The sequence below is a fragment of the Candoia aspera genome, chromosome 15 (genome assembly GCF_035149785.1).
Source record: "Candoia aspera isolate rCanAsp1 chromosome 15, rCanAsp1.hap2, whole genome shotgun sequence".
NCBI lineage: Eukaryota > Metazoa > Chordata > Lepidosauria > Squamata > Boidae > Candoia > Candoia aspera.
This window is the reverse complement of record NC_086167.1, coordinates 13,134,453-13,151,103: the sequence shown is the minus strand read 5'-3', so window position 1 is coordinate 13,151,103 and position 16,651 is coordinate 13,134,453. Positions and strand designations below refer to the sequence as shown.

The 16,651-nt window shown below is 42.9% G+C and overlaps 1 long non-coding RNA gene across 1 annotated transcript in view; it reads right to left on the bottom strand.

Annotated features, from left to right (window-relative positions):
• Positions 1 to 16,651, bottom strand: part of LOC134505572 (uncharacterized) — a 35,691-nt gene that overhangs the window by 945 nt on the left and 18,095 nt on the right. The gene's annotated exons all lie outside the window — the stretch shown is intronic.

The following is a 16,651-nucleotide window of genomic DNA, read 5'->3' as shown; positions in this document are numbered from 1 at the left end:
AAAGAAACAGCTAGTGCAAATCACACGACACAGAGCTTGCAGAGAGAAACACTGCTAAAGCCTTCCCAGTCTGATGACATGCATATAAACGAACGTAAGCAGTCATCCAGTTTTCTGTAGGTTTGCTATTATCGTTCGCTAAAGTAACTCTTGGCGATCTTTTTGGGGTGCCTACGAGTCAGTCTTGACTCCTGGGGACTGCTTGGATGAGTCCTGACAGTTTTATTGGTAAGATTGGGAAGTTTTTTGGAAGGGGTTTGCCCTTGCCTCCTTCTTCCTAGGGCTGAGAGAGAGGGACTGGCCCAAAGTCACCCAGCTGGGTCTGTGTCTATGACAGGACTAGAATTCATGGTCTCCCAGTTTCTAGATTACAGGTAGTCCTCAACTTACAATCACAGTTGGGACTGGAACGTCTGTTGGCAAGCGAGGTTAAGTGAGTCACACCCGACTTTACAACCTTTTTTGCTGCAGTTGTTAAGCGAATCCAGCTTCCCCCATTGACTTTGCTTGTTGGAAGCCAGCTGGGAAGGTTGCAAATGGTGATCACGTGACCCTGGAGCTCTGCGAGGTGTCATAAATGTAAGCTGGTTGTCATGTGTCTGAATTTTGATCATGTGACTGCAGGGACATGGCGATGGTCGTAAGTGTGAGGACCAGCCATAAGTCACTTTTTTCAGTGCTGTTGCAACTTCAAACGGTTGCTAAACAAATGGTCATAAGTCGAGGACTACCTGTAGTGCCTTTGACCACTACACCAAACCGGCTCTCTCTTTAAGCAATTTTGACAAAAGAATAAATAATAAAAAGCATAATTTTAATAAAAGCAATGATGGCATGAAGCAACAAGAGATTTAATTTCAAAACTAACACACTGCACCAGAAGTAAAAACTAGCCCGGTAACTTCCAATCTTGTTCATGCAAATGAAGCTTTGAAACTCCGCAAAAGCAGCCCAACCAAATCAGTAAAACTTCCTACCTGAAAAATCAGACTTGATTTTTCTTCTACTGATACCTTAAAACCTGGATTGCTCTCTCAGCTGGACCCAAACCCTGGGGATGTGGTATAACCGAGCACTGTTTGTGGTGCTAGATCCAGACTTATATTTCATTTTTTTGGCACGTTCCTGAAATTCAGCCTCTAAACCAGAGTTGCTTGAGCAAAATCCTTCTGCGAATTTCCAGCCAGTCCATGAAACCAAAACTGTTCCTCAAAACGCATACAAATAATCTCAGACGGAACCGCCCAATAGCTGTGCCTTCCAGATCTTCTCCAAGATATATATCTTAAATAAAGCATCCGTGAGATATGGCAGCTCGTCAGAAATGCAACATCCTTCCCCTCCTTCCTTATTTCTGCCTTGCAGCATTCCTGCTTAACAGGAAGTCAGCCCATTGAGCAGTTACAACCAGCTAATGCTCGGGGATCTCTTACAAGAAGATTGCAAAAAAGAGGATCGAACAAATGTTTGGGGAAAAAACATTAAATAGAACAAGTTGCCGTGTAAGCGAGTTGTGCCTTTGCGGGAAAGCAAAACCAGAATCTCTTCCGAGATTGGGAGTAAATGCAACTTAAAACAACAAAGCCCGAGTAATCAAAATCTTTCAACGAGTACAAGGCCACTGTAAGCCAAAGAGGAAAAAAGAAACACAACGCGGCAAGAGAGAACAAATTGGGTGAATTTAGCACACTGTTGTTTCTAAAGCAAGATTCTGTATCGCCTGGAGTTAAGCATCCATTTCCTATGTTTTATTTAGCTCACACATCTTCGTTGCATTTTATTTCTATTTGAAAACAAAGAAATGAACCAAAATCTGTGCACCGGTGTAGGGATGAGGTACAGGTAATCCTTGCTTAACGACCACAATTGGGACCTGAATTTTGGTTGCTAAATGAAGCGGACTTTAAGTGAATCCAACATGATGTTATGACCTGTTTTGTGGTGGTCATTAAGCGAATCACAGCAGGTGTTAAGCAAACCATGTGGTCATAGAGCGAATCACGCAGTTCCTCATTGATTTTTGCTTGCCAGAAGCTGGCTGGGAAGCTCGAAAATGGAGATCACATGACCATGGGAAGCTGCAACAGTCATAAATGTGAACTGGTCACCAAGTGCCCAAACCATGATCACATGACTGGGGGGACACTGCAATGGCCGTATGTGTGAGGACCGGTCACAAGCTGTTTTTTCCAGCACTGTCATAAGTCTGAACCATCACTGAATGGATGGTCATTAAGCAAGGACTACTTATAGAAGGGAAAGAGAAATGCTGGAACTTTGGCCAAGGAGGGGAAAAGGTATGTAAATCCCAGAGACCTTAAAATGTCTGGGGGAAAAAAGGTCAACTTGACAAAGAACAAATACAGCATCAATCTGAAGTCAAACCACACCAGAATGTCTAAATGTCCAACAATCTTGAGGGTTGAGCCAAACACTGCATGGTTTTATTTCCTTCCATCTTCCTCTTTGAATAATTTGCCACTGTCTGTTGTTCTCAAGGGTTTTTTGATTTCCAATTCTACTCTACAGCCTTGGGGTTTCCATGAGCTAACTAGGCCCAAATCTCTTTACCTTCTTCTGAGATCTTCTGATGGGTTGACTCATCAGAAGGAACCAGATCAGATCTCAGAATGCGTTTCTGTCCTAAACAGCATCTGGACGACAAACCTGGACTTGGGGGAACGTGCAAAATGCAGGCCAGACCATCAGAAGACAAGCAGCCGGTGACCTCCCGAATGCGTTGGCTGTTAAAAGCCAAGCGAGGAATCAGCTCAGCCAGCCAGCCAGTTCCCCCTCCCCTTGTGTACGATTGTTGAGAAACCATCTTTTTAAATAGCTCAGTTCCACAATTAGATTCTTTCTTTCTTTTTTTTTTAAGATGCAAATTAAAACATGTCCTAATAAAAGAGGATCAACACCACAGCGACCAAGTTTGTTCCTTAATGATAGCCTGAGAACAGAGCATTTGATATGCAAAGTGTAAAAATAGCCACAATGGAAATAAACAAACTGCCTATCTAAGTCTCAGAGCCACAGGCTCCTTCAGCAGCAAGAGCGTTCTGCAGTCAGAGCCGCTGGCATGAAAGGCTGAGATTAAAATACCACCGAACAGTCCAGCAAGTTGACACATTCAAGACTGCCCGGATCTGCTCTGTTCGACCAGCCCAAGGCTCTAACTAACCAGCATAACCAGTTCTGATAGCATCTTACCAGATACGTTTGGGAAGCTCAAGAACACAGACAGAAAGATGACCGTCCACTTCCACCTCTGGTAACTTCCATCATTCGGCAAACGTCGGGTCGTTGAAATGGCTGGTCAAAAATAAAATGTCCTTTCCAACGGAAAAGATACTTGACCGTGGGTTTGAATTACCAGAGCAAGATTCGAGCATGGCCAAATATGGACGATTCCACTGAGTGCCATATTTTGAGAGAACGTGAGCTTGTGAAGCATCAGAAATCGAAGAGGTTGCACATGTCCTGTTCAATGGTCCATTATGTGCCTCAGCAAGGGCTCGGTCCTTACAGACATTACTTGACAGAATCATATATTGGGACTCTAACAAAAGATTATCTTATTCCCTTCGGGGCACAAACATATGTGCAGTCCCTAGAACTGTTACACTGATAGCGAGGGCTGTCCAGCAGAGACACATTCTATGGAGCACGTTGGGGTTGCATGCAAAGGCTATGGATTCACCTAAACGCACTCTGGTTTTGAATTTTAATATTCATCTTATTATATATCTCTTCGTTCTATTTTATCTTATACTATTTTATCTTACTCTTTTATCTTTACTATATCGTGCCTTATTATATCTTATTTTATCTCATTTTCCTCTATCTTACCTTACCTCATTTTATTGTATCATACTGTGCCTGACTTTATTGATTAGTCAACAGACTAATCAACAAAGTCAGTCAGTCAGTCAGTCAATCATCCATCCATCCATCTACCTGTCCATCCATCCATCCATCCATCCATCCATCCATCATTTAGCTAGGCCTTCCCTGCATCAGCCTCCATCTTGACCATCTTAGCTAGGATAGGGGATACTTCATTGTATTTCTTAGGCAGATCTACATCCCTCATGGCCTCTAGAAGCTCAAGATGACCCACATACCCTTTCATCCTCAAATCCTCCCTTCTAACCATGTTGTTGTGAGGTTGGTTGGCAAGCCACAATGTCTCTCTGAGGGTTCCCATGGCTGAGGATGGACTTGAACAGTCCTAAACCAAGATTTAAGCCATTACATCACAGTGGCATGGGGATGGAATTCATATATTAAACTATCTTGGGAACATCCATGTAAGTCTTTAAACCATACTGCATTAATCCACCTTGGGAGTTCACAAGAAGGCACTGAACCATAAACTCACTAAATGACCTAGGTTCAAAGAACTTATTAAGACACTCACAACCAGGGTTAACAACCCACAAAGCTTAGTAAAAACTGGGATATGGACTAGACTAGAAAGTCAAAAATATCCCCCCCAAATCTTAGACAGTTCCCCCATGAACAAAAAATCTCCATGGAGAAGTTCATCAGATACCCCCAACTTATTTTTCTCCACATTTGTAAAGGCTAGGAACCCGGTTTATTGCCACTCATGGTTCTTTTTAATTAACAAAAAATGAAGATGATCATTTTTGAGGGAACCAAGTTTCCTTTCCCCAAAGAGAGCTGCAGTTTCACAACATCTTTAAATGTAGTTACTCAATTAACCCCTTCTCTGGTTTTAAGCACTGCAGGCACAAGATTAGCCAGATACCACTACCTGCAATGTAACATGTATAAAAGCGGACAATTACATACAGGCTTCCCAGGGCCATCTCATTAAATCTCACAAAGAATCTGGGGATCTGAAGGGGCAAAGACTGAATTAGAAGTCAGTTCAGCCTCCATCAATCTGGTTCCTTCCAGTTATACTGGCTGCGGATGTAACCCAGGGAATTCCTTCCACTGCTAATCCAGTCTGCTTAATGAAACTGATTTAGAGTAGACTAACCCCCATAATGGGAAGCTGACAGCAATTCAAAATGAAATATTGGAGGTTCCCTGCTCTACTTCATAATATCTTTCTAATGGGAAGGGGGGTTCCTAAATGCAGAACTGTGTCCCGAAGGGCATATAAAACACGTAGAAGAAATGTAGAATCATAAATATATCTCCTTGGTGTTTTTTAACCAACTTTCCTGACATTTCCATATCTGTCCGCCTCGCTACAAAGACGCAATCACAGCTTGACAAATTAATAACTATACTTATTATTGAGAAAGTCTTTTAAGTTTAAACACCTGATGTATGTTAAACGGGGTTAACTTACAAGTTTATATTAATTAGATGCAGAGGACATGCATCTTTTAATTTAGAGTAGAGTATATGTATGCTTTCAAAATCCCTTCTTCCCCACAGGAATTAAAATGGGGGAAATTCCTCTAAGACAGTAACTGACTTTCCCTTTCTATTTTGTAATATACTGGCCAATAAAGGGGAGAGAATTATAGTGAATTATAAGGAAATACATAAGGGTGGATGTCCACTCTTCTACACAAGAGCAACCTTGTTGGTCAACTTCCTTGTTTTAACTCAAAATCTAACTGTTCTAAAGGTTTTCCACCCACTCTCAGCATTTGATAGTGCCTGGACATTACTACAGAGAACTAGAATCTTATGTCATCCAAAAATAGTAAGCTAAAATGCTAAATGGGGGAAATGCACTTTTCGGGGGAAAAAACCTTTAGGATTCTGCACCCACTGAAGTCCACCTCTCCCCTTGTTTTTTTGCTTTTTAACCTTCTACAAGTTCTTCTCTATGGTCATCAAGAAAGCCAGGAGGAGAATGCATTTAAGCTTTTGTGGGACTGATACCCATAGAATGGGGGGGGGGGAGGAGGAGGAGAAGGAGAAGAAGGGCTGACCATTTACCGTATCTGCACATGGAAATTCCATTTGCTAATGGAAGGAGGTTGGCACGGCAACCAGACCCAAATCAACTGTGAGGATGAAATAGCTCTGCTTTAAACCCATCCTCACCATCTTTCCTACTTGCAGAGGGTTGGAATTTTAAAGAAGGAAATCCATTCCAAAAATTTGGCCTGATTGCCATGGGCAAAAAGAAGGGGAGGGGTATAAGAGGTGAGCAAACTGGAGAAGACCAGCCATTGTCATGGCAACACACCCTCGTGGTTCAGAAATACTGGCCCTGTATTTAAAGAGGAGAAAATAAATGCCCCAAAGTTTATTTTGCAGGGCCACGAAGAACTCAATTCCCACAGGGATTTACAATGATCCAAACTTCCTAATCTGGAATGCTTCCTTTGGGGGTTTTACCCAGCTGCTAAAAGACACACCTACGCAAGTTGCCTTTCATGCAGCCAGCTGCATTTGTAACCCTGGGGGAGAAGACTTGATAGACTTCCCAACTTGAGAGGATACGCAACAGCAACCCTACGTGGCATTTCTTTATTGCTCCGTTAATGATTGCACAGCTAGGGATTAAATCTTATAGCTTGCCCTTTACTTAATGAGCAAGCTGCGAGGATCCAGACTCATATTTTATTAATCAAAGATGTTTTAAAACATCGTGACAGAAATATATTTAACACATGCATGCACGGCATGGTGTACGGACCATGGCATTTCTTTCAGTATCTTTGTTTTCTTTTAAACCCAAAGATGATCTTGCCAGAAGAAGCTTGTTAAGCTAACACAGCATCCATTCTCTCCTTAGCTATATTCTTGAGGTTGAGTTATCTTCTTTCCCAAACTGGAGAAATCTCTTAGATGTTTCAAGGGAATATGCAGCAAGGCTTGGTCCAATTTTAAAATTTTAGGCACTCCTCAATCCCTACATGATATTGGCCCACCGTCAGGAAGGAACAAAACAACCAATGCATTATAGTTCATCTCCAAATGAGATTCGCAGATACAGTCATCTCCTCTTGGGCTTTAACATGGTACACGTTGGAAAGTGGTGTTTCCTTCCTTCCACCTGATCAGACCCCCTGAATCTGTGATAAAGTGGTTACTTTTTGTATGCTCGAATAACACATCAACAGTTGGTCCAAGCAAGTTGATGAGTCCAACTTATTTCTTTTGGTTGTGTGAGCTGCCAGTAGACAAATACATTGCATGTTGAACCAAGATGGCAACATGGGTGCTAGGCCTTCTCTGGTCACTGTTTTTGTGCTGATCTACAACCACAATAAATTTATTCAATTTTTTATTCCCTCAGCCAAGCAATTATGAAAAGGCTTAAGTAGGTGTTGGCAGTACATTGCCAAAAGATGGCAAAGAGCCCCTTGCATTTGGCCTCAAGAGCCATAATAGGAAAGCAATAAATGAAAACCAAAAGGTGAAGACTTACCAGCTGAAATGTCATAAAAGGTGGATATAGAACAACCACTTAGAGGCATTTGCAGAACTGGTCCAAGGAGAACCAGGAATGGCGCCAGGAAGTTCTGAGTCCTTAAAACGTTGCTTTAAACAGCTGCTATGAAAACCAGACCTGGTCTTGCGACTTTGCTCCAAAAGCAATCCACCCAGCTGCCCACATGGTTTGCCCCATATAAACAGGCCCCCAAGGGTCAAAGCTCCTGCTCTGGTGCGGTATGCCTGCTGTTAAATTTAAATTAATCTTTCTGCCTGGTTGGTGTTGACCTTTCCAGTAAGTGCCTGGAAACAGAATATTACTCCCCTGAGGGCTGAACAGAGAGCTAGGGCACTGGAGAGAGAAACACCACACACACAAGCATGTGTGGGCACACACACACACACACTTTCAAAAGTTGAACCTTTCAAGTTCTATTCCAGCCTTCGGTAGGTGTATATGGTAGAATTTCATCCAGACCCTCATAGCACGGCTTGTGATGCCTCAAAGAATTGGGATAATAGGGGTCTGGGAATCTCCAACTCAATGCTGCTTCTTTGCGATGCCTAAAATATTGTCACATGGGCTGGGTAAGGGATCTGGACCCTCCCATCCTACCATTACTCACATTTACACACATTTCCTTTTAGCTTTGGTCAACTACTGCATATGCTTTCTGTATTTTTAAAAAGCCACAAGTGGCAAATATCTATTGAAAACAAAGGGGCATGCTCCTGAGGATGTGACTTTTGGTTACATAAAGCCGTGTTTTATTTGAAAGTAGTTCCTCCCCCCACCTCGCAAACATTTCTCTTGCTTTTCTGCAAATCTGTACAGATTCAGTGAAATGACTGAATAAATCAACTGCATTGTTACGCTGAATCAACAACTCATTCTTTAATTGGATGACAGGTTTCTGCCTCTGTTAATAAAACCCCACTCTTTCTTTTACAAGACAGATTTGCTTGTTGTTACCCTTCACCTTGAAGTGAAGAGACAATTACGGATTCTGGGGCTAATTCCATTTAGCTTGGGGAGAGGACATTTAAAAAATTATCCTTTTTGCTGAATGGAGATTGTCAAGTCAGTCAATCGCAAAGGACCACCTGATGTTCCCTATCAACCATCTCCAATTTAATTGCCAAAACTAGCACAAACAGATAATGGTAGAAAACGCTGGAGGGAAAGGCTGTCAAGTTTTAATGGTTTAAAAATAAAATAAAACCATTACCCTTGAAAAATTAACAACTCAGGATGAAAAAAAGAGAGGCTGAGCTGCTTTTTTTTCTACAGCATGCTAATCTAATGAAGGCAATGAAGGTGGTTGAAGATGTCAAAGGCATGAGGGAGTTGTCAGGGACACCAAAACAGTTGAACAGCATGGGCAAGGCTGATGAAGAATCAGCAGAAGGGGGCTTATGGACCCCCCTTTCATGAAATTTTCCATGTGAAGGAAGTTCCATCTAAGGACAAGGTAGGAGCTGTGAAAAACAATCCTGGAGAAGGCAAAATATTGGTCCAAATGGTATATTTATATGCTACAGAGCACCTGCGTTCTATATAAAAAGCACCATGTCCGATCTCTCTCTTTTATTAAAGACAGTAGCTGAGGAAGGCCTTTCTCTATCCAGGTTTCTGAAAAGCTGTTGCAAATCACAGACTGAATGGATGGAGAATCTCCACTCCAGGGACTCAGCAAATGGATGAATCCAAATAATTAAATTACTAAATCAAGTTTATTGGATCCGCAGGGCTAGGGGGCATGGCGGAGCTGTCCTTGGTTCTAAAACTCCTTATTTCCAACCACAGACACAATTAATGAAAGAGCAACATTCATGGTGGAGCTGTCCATAGCGATGAAGATGTCCCATGTACCTGAAAACTTTGTTTTAGCCACCTTTGTGAGTTTTCTCTCATTCTTCCATCCCCTACAGGTTATCGGCGACTTTCCAGGAAACTTGCAGTGCCGTACAAATAATGTAGGTAAACCAGGACAGTTAATTTAGCAAAATGTTTACACTCCCTGGTCTCATGCTCTGGAAATTACTTATTGAATATCTTCATTACTGAAGCAATTAGGAGATAAAACCCAAGGGAGCAAACAGCACTTTTTACCTGTTAATGGAGGCAAAGACTAAAAAGCAACTTGTTTAAATACCAGGGAAAGACAGTCATAGCTTTCCCATCCTCTTCCTATTCAATCATCATCTTAGGAAGGCAAGGCAGAAATGGCTAGGTTTCTGGGGCAATGCATTCAGCAGCAGCATCCCATATCATTCATTTTTTGTTCACTTCATTCCACTCATCCGTTGGAAATCTCAAATCTTATCCATTTATTTATCTGGATCATATTCCCACCTGCATTTATTTTGGAATCTAGGGCTGGATTTGGTCTTTGGTGGGACTGGTAGGGGCAAAGGTGGGAAAGGCTGAAAAAGGTGGGGAGACAAGTGAAGTGGGCTAGAAGATTTTTTTTTTTTTTTAAAGGGCTTTTCAGCGTCCAAAAATATAGATTTTCTATCCGTTCCATAATTTTAAACACCAAAAAAGCTGTTGAGTCATTTTGCTTTAATGTTCTCAACAGGGCATATGTTCACATCTCCCCCCTCCCCCCAATGTTTAATTTCCATTGCTCATATCATGAAGAAAAGCTACAGCATAGGATCTGGACCACACCCATCGCTCTCTCTCTCGCCGACTATCAAGTAAGGGTCAGTAAAACCCTTTTAAACTTTTTACAAACCACAGCTTTTTTCCAAAGATGTTCCAAGGAATCTCAAGACGAAGCAGAACATAGACGCGTTACCTTAAATGAACACTGGTTTAGTGGGAAAGACAACAAAGGATATGGCTTAAATTTCCATGCATGGGTTTGCCATGGATATACAGTGGTAAACAGCACTGCTGCCCAAATTTGATGCCAAGACTTTTTGGCAATAACTAAGAAGAGAGTGCTAGTGCTTTTCCAAAGCTTTAAGGGCCAATAGCAGCCTGACATTTGTTTCTTTAATCTCTTTCATACGTACATCCCCTTCCAGGTATAGAAAAGGAAAAATGGGGGTGTTGTTCATAGCTCCTGCTCTCCCACTGCTAATCACAATATCTGTCACTCTGACTACCACATTTATCCTTACAATAGGATGTCTTTCCTGATGCTAGGCTGCTCTTTAAAGCAACTTTTTTTCTTCTTTGGTGCTGAACCAGCTTCTGCCTTTCAAAGAAATCTTTTGACAAGATTGCACTTTTATGAGAACAGTTTTGAAGGGGCTGGCAATAACGGATAGTCTTATGATAGAGGAAAAAGAAGAACGCAGGGCAGAAACTCCATGGCTTCTTAGAAGCACTGCTTCCGGTATGAATACACGGACCACAAGAAGAGGACTGGAAGAGAAATGAACGAAAGAGATGCAGTGGGGGAGCTGCACACGCTTGACAGAGCAAACAAGAAACCTTTAAGACCTGCCAAAGTTTGATTTGGCAGCACATGACAAACCAAGCGGAGCTGTAGATTTCCAGCTACTTCCATAGCACAGAAAAGATCAGAAGAAACTGGGATGAGGTTCAGAAGAGAGACAATCGAAAGGATGAAGGGTTGGAATAGCTTTTCTGGAAGAAACAGCTGTTGCAGAAACAAAACCTCTGGTGTGATTGATGCTTCCGTATTTATAAATGGAGAGAAGAACGCTAGGGTTATCTCCCTCTCTTCTGATGCCAAAACTTGGGTTCACTCAATGCAACAGATGGGGAATACATCTGGGGAGGAGAAGACAATATCCCACTTCCCAAAGCAACTATTTTCTTGGAGAAGAAGGTTGCCTGTTGCTCCTAGATGGCTCAAGGCACACTCTGCTTCCAGACCCACCCCAATTTTTGTTTCTCAGCTTGAGGGAGAATGTGCAATATCCTTTTTTACCCTCGCCAACACCAGCACCTCCTAAATGGATCTGAAATTGAATCGGAGAGAAAACAGCATCAGATACCCCTTCCTCCCCCCCACCCCACACTTTGCATCACTCTTATGTAATCATTGAGCACTGCTCTATTTCATGGGGAGAACAATTCCTGCTAGCATTTGTCATCTGCTTGAGAAGATTTATCTCCCTTTGGGGAGTTCTGGATTCCGTTTTCGAAAAGCTCTTGTTCTGTAACACTTAGGAGAAAAACAAGAATAACGAAGGATCTAGCCCTTTGCAAGAGGAGTTGGTAATGAATGGGTTCCAGGAAAAACCTAGTCCCAGACGTGGAAGGAGGAGGAACTTGGATCATGCTGTGGTGAACACCGTCTTGACTTTTTTGACCATACTCTGAGGACACCCCTGCCCAGAAGGATGAATGTACAAAGGTTTCTCAGCTGTTTCAGGAGGAAATGAAGGAGAGAATATGGAAATTTCAGGCAGATTTGTCCACTGCTTCTCAGCATGATTTTCTTTATAACATAGTTTTATTTTCAGGTGTCCCAGTTCTTCCTAGCACTATAGTGGCTATGGAGATGGATGGATGGATGGATGGATGGATGGATGGATGCCTTACTCCTCAGTACTGTATCAATGCAAGGCTGTGGTTCTCAGGAGCACATTCCAAGGAGGAGGACAAGATAAGAGGAGACACAGTCCAGAAAGCGAATGTGGGAAAACTAAGAGGTTCAAAATAGCTTCGCCCTAGAGCCTTCCCAGGTTATTCCCCCTTGGGTAAGGTAGAATAGCTTCAGTCTGGCAAGATTCTGTCTATCCGGTGTGAGCAAATAAAGAACTGAAGTTTGGCTGAACTGATTTTCTGAAGTTCTTGGGCTGGGCCTGACAATGGCTGACCTTCATGCACTGACTGAGAGAATGATCAAAGTGGACATCCTGGGTCCACAACAGAGTTCCTGAAAAGTTGGCCTCCCTCCCTGTCTACTGCACATGTTTAAGGAAGTGAGCATTTTTATATACTCAGTCCCCCAGTTGGTTGTATCTACTGGTAGATGTCTGCAAGGGAGGTGTGTATGCAGTTGGTGAACTGGATGGGACATTAAATCAAAATGAAGTTTTGTATGTTGGGTTATTATTTTTTAAAGCAAATTGCATCAAACATTGATTGATTACGTGCCATCAAGTCATTGTCAACTCTTAGCCAAGTTTTAAATTTTAGCTTTCTTGATGGTTGCAAGGCAGATGAAGAGGCAAAGATGCTTCTTTCCTGTTAGACTGCAGGATCATAAATCTTGCAGAGCCGTTGCCTATAAGATCCTGAATAAAAGGACTAGAGAACAGCCAATCAAGGAAGATGAAATTACACTCTTGTAAATTCTTATTGTGGTAGATCTAGGAATTTGGCCAAAATTCAGCCAAAATTCAGGTTTCCTGGTTGGTGAAGAATCTCTGATAGAAGCTGCCAGATTCCTGGCTTTGCCGAATGCTCACTTGTTCTGTGTTTTGTTTGTTTTTCCCTGCCCTCCTCTTGGCCCTGCATGGATGCTGACTCTTAAATCTTGGCATCTCTCAAGGACCAGCTCAATTATTTTATCAATTTCCCTCAAGGGTTCAGCTTTTGAGGCTGTCCTTGAACCCATCCCACAAGCCCCTTCAGCCAAAATAGAACTGGCTCTGCAGAGCAAAATCCCCTTTCTAAAGAGATAATTTGGTCTGGATTTTCTCCAGACCATTTCACATCCCAGCCTGGTAGATCCTGGTAGCACTCTAAAATGAGACAAGAACTCCCGAAAAATGAGATGCCATTAATTTCTGTCAGAAACCGTAAACCATTGCGGTGTGGAGAGGGGGAGTGTCACTCAGCCCGATAAAACATTTTGAATGTACGATGTCTAACAGCCACGAAAATCCCATAATAAATTGAACAGATGAAAAAGGTGTCAAGCTCTCATTCAACATCTCCCATTTCTGCGGAGGGCCATCAGTTGACTTGACAATCCAGCTGCCTTCAGTTATTGGAGAAAGGACAAGATTTCTTCAACCATAAGAACATTTCTTTTTAAAAAAGGCTGCTAGGGTAATGGGAAATTACCTTCTGTCTGTCCCTTTTGCCCTTGTCAGTGTATAAATGCAATCTGCGATAGATATGAAAAACAGGCAAGAGGGAAAATAGACAATATGCTTCTCTCTTCCTCCTCGTAATATTTCTTCCTGCCGTTGTAGGAGGGCTGAGCTAAAAAGTAGCTTCCAAAAGCAATCCCAAGGCCAGATCATTGGCTTGTGACATCTGTCGAAAGTTCAGCAGGGTGATATTCAAAAATGGAGTTGACTTATACTGAACGATAACTGCCAGCAGATAAGAAGAAGCCCAAGAATCAAGGAGCTAGCCTCCCCCCACCCCAAGCTCCCTTACTTCAATAACTAATAAACTAATAACTGAGACCCCATTTGGTGTAGTGGTTAAAGACATCAGGGTAGAAAGCAGGAGACTGTGGGTTCCAGTCCTGCCTTAGGCACAGAAGCCAGCTGGGTGACTTTGGGCCAGTCCCTCAGCCCTAGGAAGGAGGAGGCACAGGCAAACCACTTGTGAAAATATGACCTAGAAAACTGCAGGGCCTTGTCCATGGGGCTGCAAGGAGTCAAGGCTGACTTGAAGGCACCAAAAAAGGAGTCAGATTGGTGTAGGGCTTTGAGGCACCAGACTAGAAACTGGACTGCTGACCCATGTCTTTCATGGACTCAGTCATCTGACAGTTCCGTCAGGCCCTTGGGAATAAATGGGAAACATCGGTATTGGATTAAATACTTTTAATCCAATATATTTAAATATTAAAGCAAAAAACAAGGTTACTTCTCACACCCTGTGAGTAAACCAGCTCATCAATGCAAGAATGCTGGTATCATCTCCACCACTCTACCACTGTCTGCATCTCCTATCTTTCATTTCCTTCTCAATTCTGAGATATTTGGAATCTAGAAAAAGAGTCCTACGCCCTATCAGATAGTGTGTGTGTGTCTGTGTGTATGTATGCGTGTGTGTGTGTGTGTGTGTATTTCCCACACACACACACACACAAATGAGTCTCTTGCAAAATTATTATTGGTCTCCTCTTCCCAGAAGAGAAGCTCCTAGCCAGGGAAAAAAATTGAGAGATAGAGGATTCAAAATTTGACTATCCCCGCAGCAGCTCATAGGCTAATGATTAAAAAATCAATGTTCTCATTTCCTGCCATGCAGGCAGCATTAACCCTGCAATCTGGTTACCTGCTGTAATCACAGCCAAACCCAATTATCCTCCTTAGGCAAACAACACAGCAGAAACTCCCCAAAATGCAATTTAATTCCACCGCTCCTGCCCCTGTCTGTATTTTGAACTCACATGTCCCAATCCAAAGGGGAAGTACCCATTTTGAGCTTGCCTTTTAAAAATTTAATTATTCTCAGAACTAGAGATCAATAAATAGGTCGGGTAAGACTCATTCTTTGCCAGTGGTGATGGTAGGAAAAGGGGGAGAAAAATCTCATATGCTCCCTCTGCAAAAAAGGGGGGGTGAACACTTATTGGGAGCACAGATTTTGGAAAACGAAGGGACATGGAACTGATTTGATCAATTAGACCAAAGTGGTCAGTACTGATCCCCAAGGGTCAATGGGACTATCTGTTATTGTTGCTGTTATTGTTGTTGTTTGTAGTACTACTAGTTGAAGTAGTATTTATGAAATTATTTTCATATAATAAATGTCTGCGGGCTGATGAACAATCTGAAACTTCACGAAGGGGTCGATGAGCTGAAGAGTTTGGGGACCTGGATTAGACTGACTTGCAAGGAGCAGCGGCAGTCAATGCTCTTTGCTGGCGGCAGAGCTGCCCTTACTTTTATTTATTTATTTGTCATATTTTTATTACCGCCCATCTCCTCCACTTGGGGGACCCTGGCCGGTTCACAATAAAACAGTATAAAATACAATAAAATCAGAATAATATCAATAAATATACATATAAAATATAATAAAATCCAAGTGATGGCAGATCTAATTCCACCCAAAGGGGAGTAAGACCGGCCTCGGCAGGACTAGGGAGCCAACCAGCCCCAAGCGTGGCTTTTCCTCTCCCCACTCCAGGCATGGTGGCAAAACCAGGTCTTCAGCCATTTCCTGAAGTCCAGGAGGGAGGGGGCTAACCTCACTTCCGGGGGAAGGGTGTTCCAAAGGGCGGGAGCTGCTGCAGAGAAGGCCCGCCTCCTGGACCCTGCCAAAGAATTCTCTTACCAACGGGGTCCATAGCATTCCCTCTCTGCCTGACCGGGTGGGCCGGGTAGATGTAACGGGGATGAGACGGTCCCTTAGGTAACCTGGACCCGTGCCATGTAGGGCTTTAAAGGTGATAACCAACACCTTGAATTGGACCCGGAAGCAAACTGGCACCCAGTGCAGCTCGCGGAGCAGCGGAGTTATATGTGCTGATCTTGAAGCACCTAAAATCATCTGCGCAGCCGCATTTTGGACCAGCTGTAGCTTCCAGATACTCTTCAAGGATAGCCCATGTAGAGTGCATTACAGTAGTCTATATGGGAGATGACCAGGATGTGAGTAACTGTTTGAAGGGCCTCTCGCTCCAGGAAGGGGTGTAACTGGTGCACAACCCGAAGTTGTCCAAAGGCCCCCCAAACGTTATGGAAAGAACTCACTCTGTGATTGGTTGAGCTGCTCAGATACCACCGAGAGGCCATGCCAAAGGAAGAGCAGTTGAACCAAGAAAGGAGAAAGCATAGAGGTCTAAGGCAGAACTGAGGGAAAAGTGAAGACAAGGCAGATGTCACCATGTCCAAAAGCTTTTGGAGAAAAGCTTCAGCTGTCGAGGCAACCCACCAAGAAAGAGTCTTGGCCTGTTGAGGATTTGGCTCACCTCCTTGGCAGCAATTTTTTTTTTTTTTAAGTTAAATGAGACACTGTCACAGCTGGGGATGCCAGAGCAGAGTGCACAACAAAATTGGCCCAATGGGTAAGCCGCTCTGATCCAAGTGGGTAGGGAATATACCCATGCACCCACCCAAGCAGATTCCATATAAAACAGCATCATGCAGGTGAAAAGGGTCTGATTGTATGAAATCCCAGCAGATTGGAAGAAATCGATCTGTTGATATGTGGGATTTTTTGTACTTGAGGGGTTGCAGATATAGAAATCCCCCCCTAGGAATATTAGTCATATATACACACATGCATAAACATGTGTATTACATCAAGGTAAACCATCAGGCCCAGCCCAAGAACGACGAAGAATCAGTCCAACCAAACTTCAGTTCTTTATTGGACAGAATCTTGCCGGACTGAAGCTGCTCTACCTAACCCAAGGGGGAATAACCT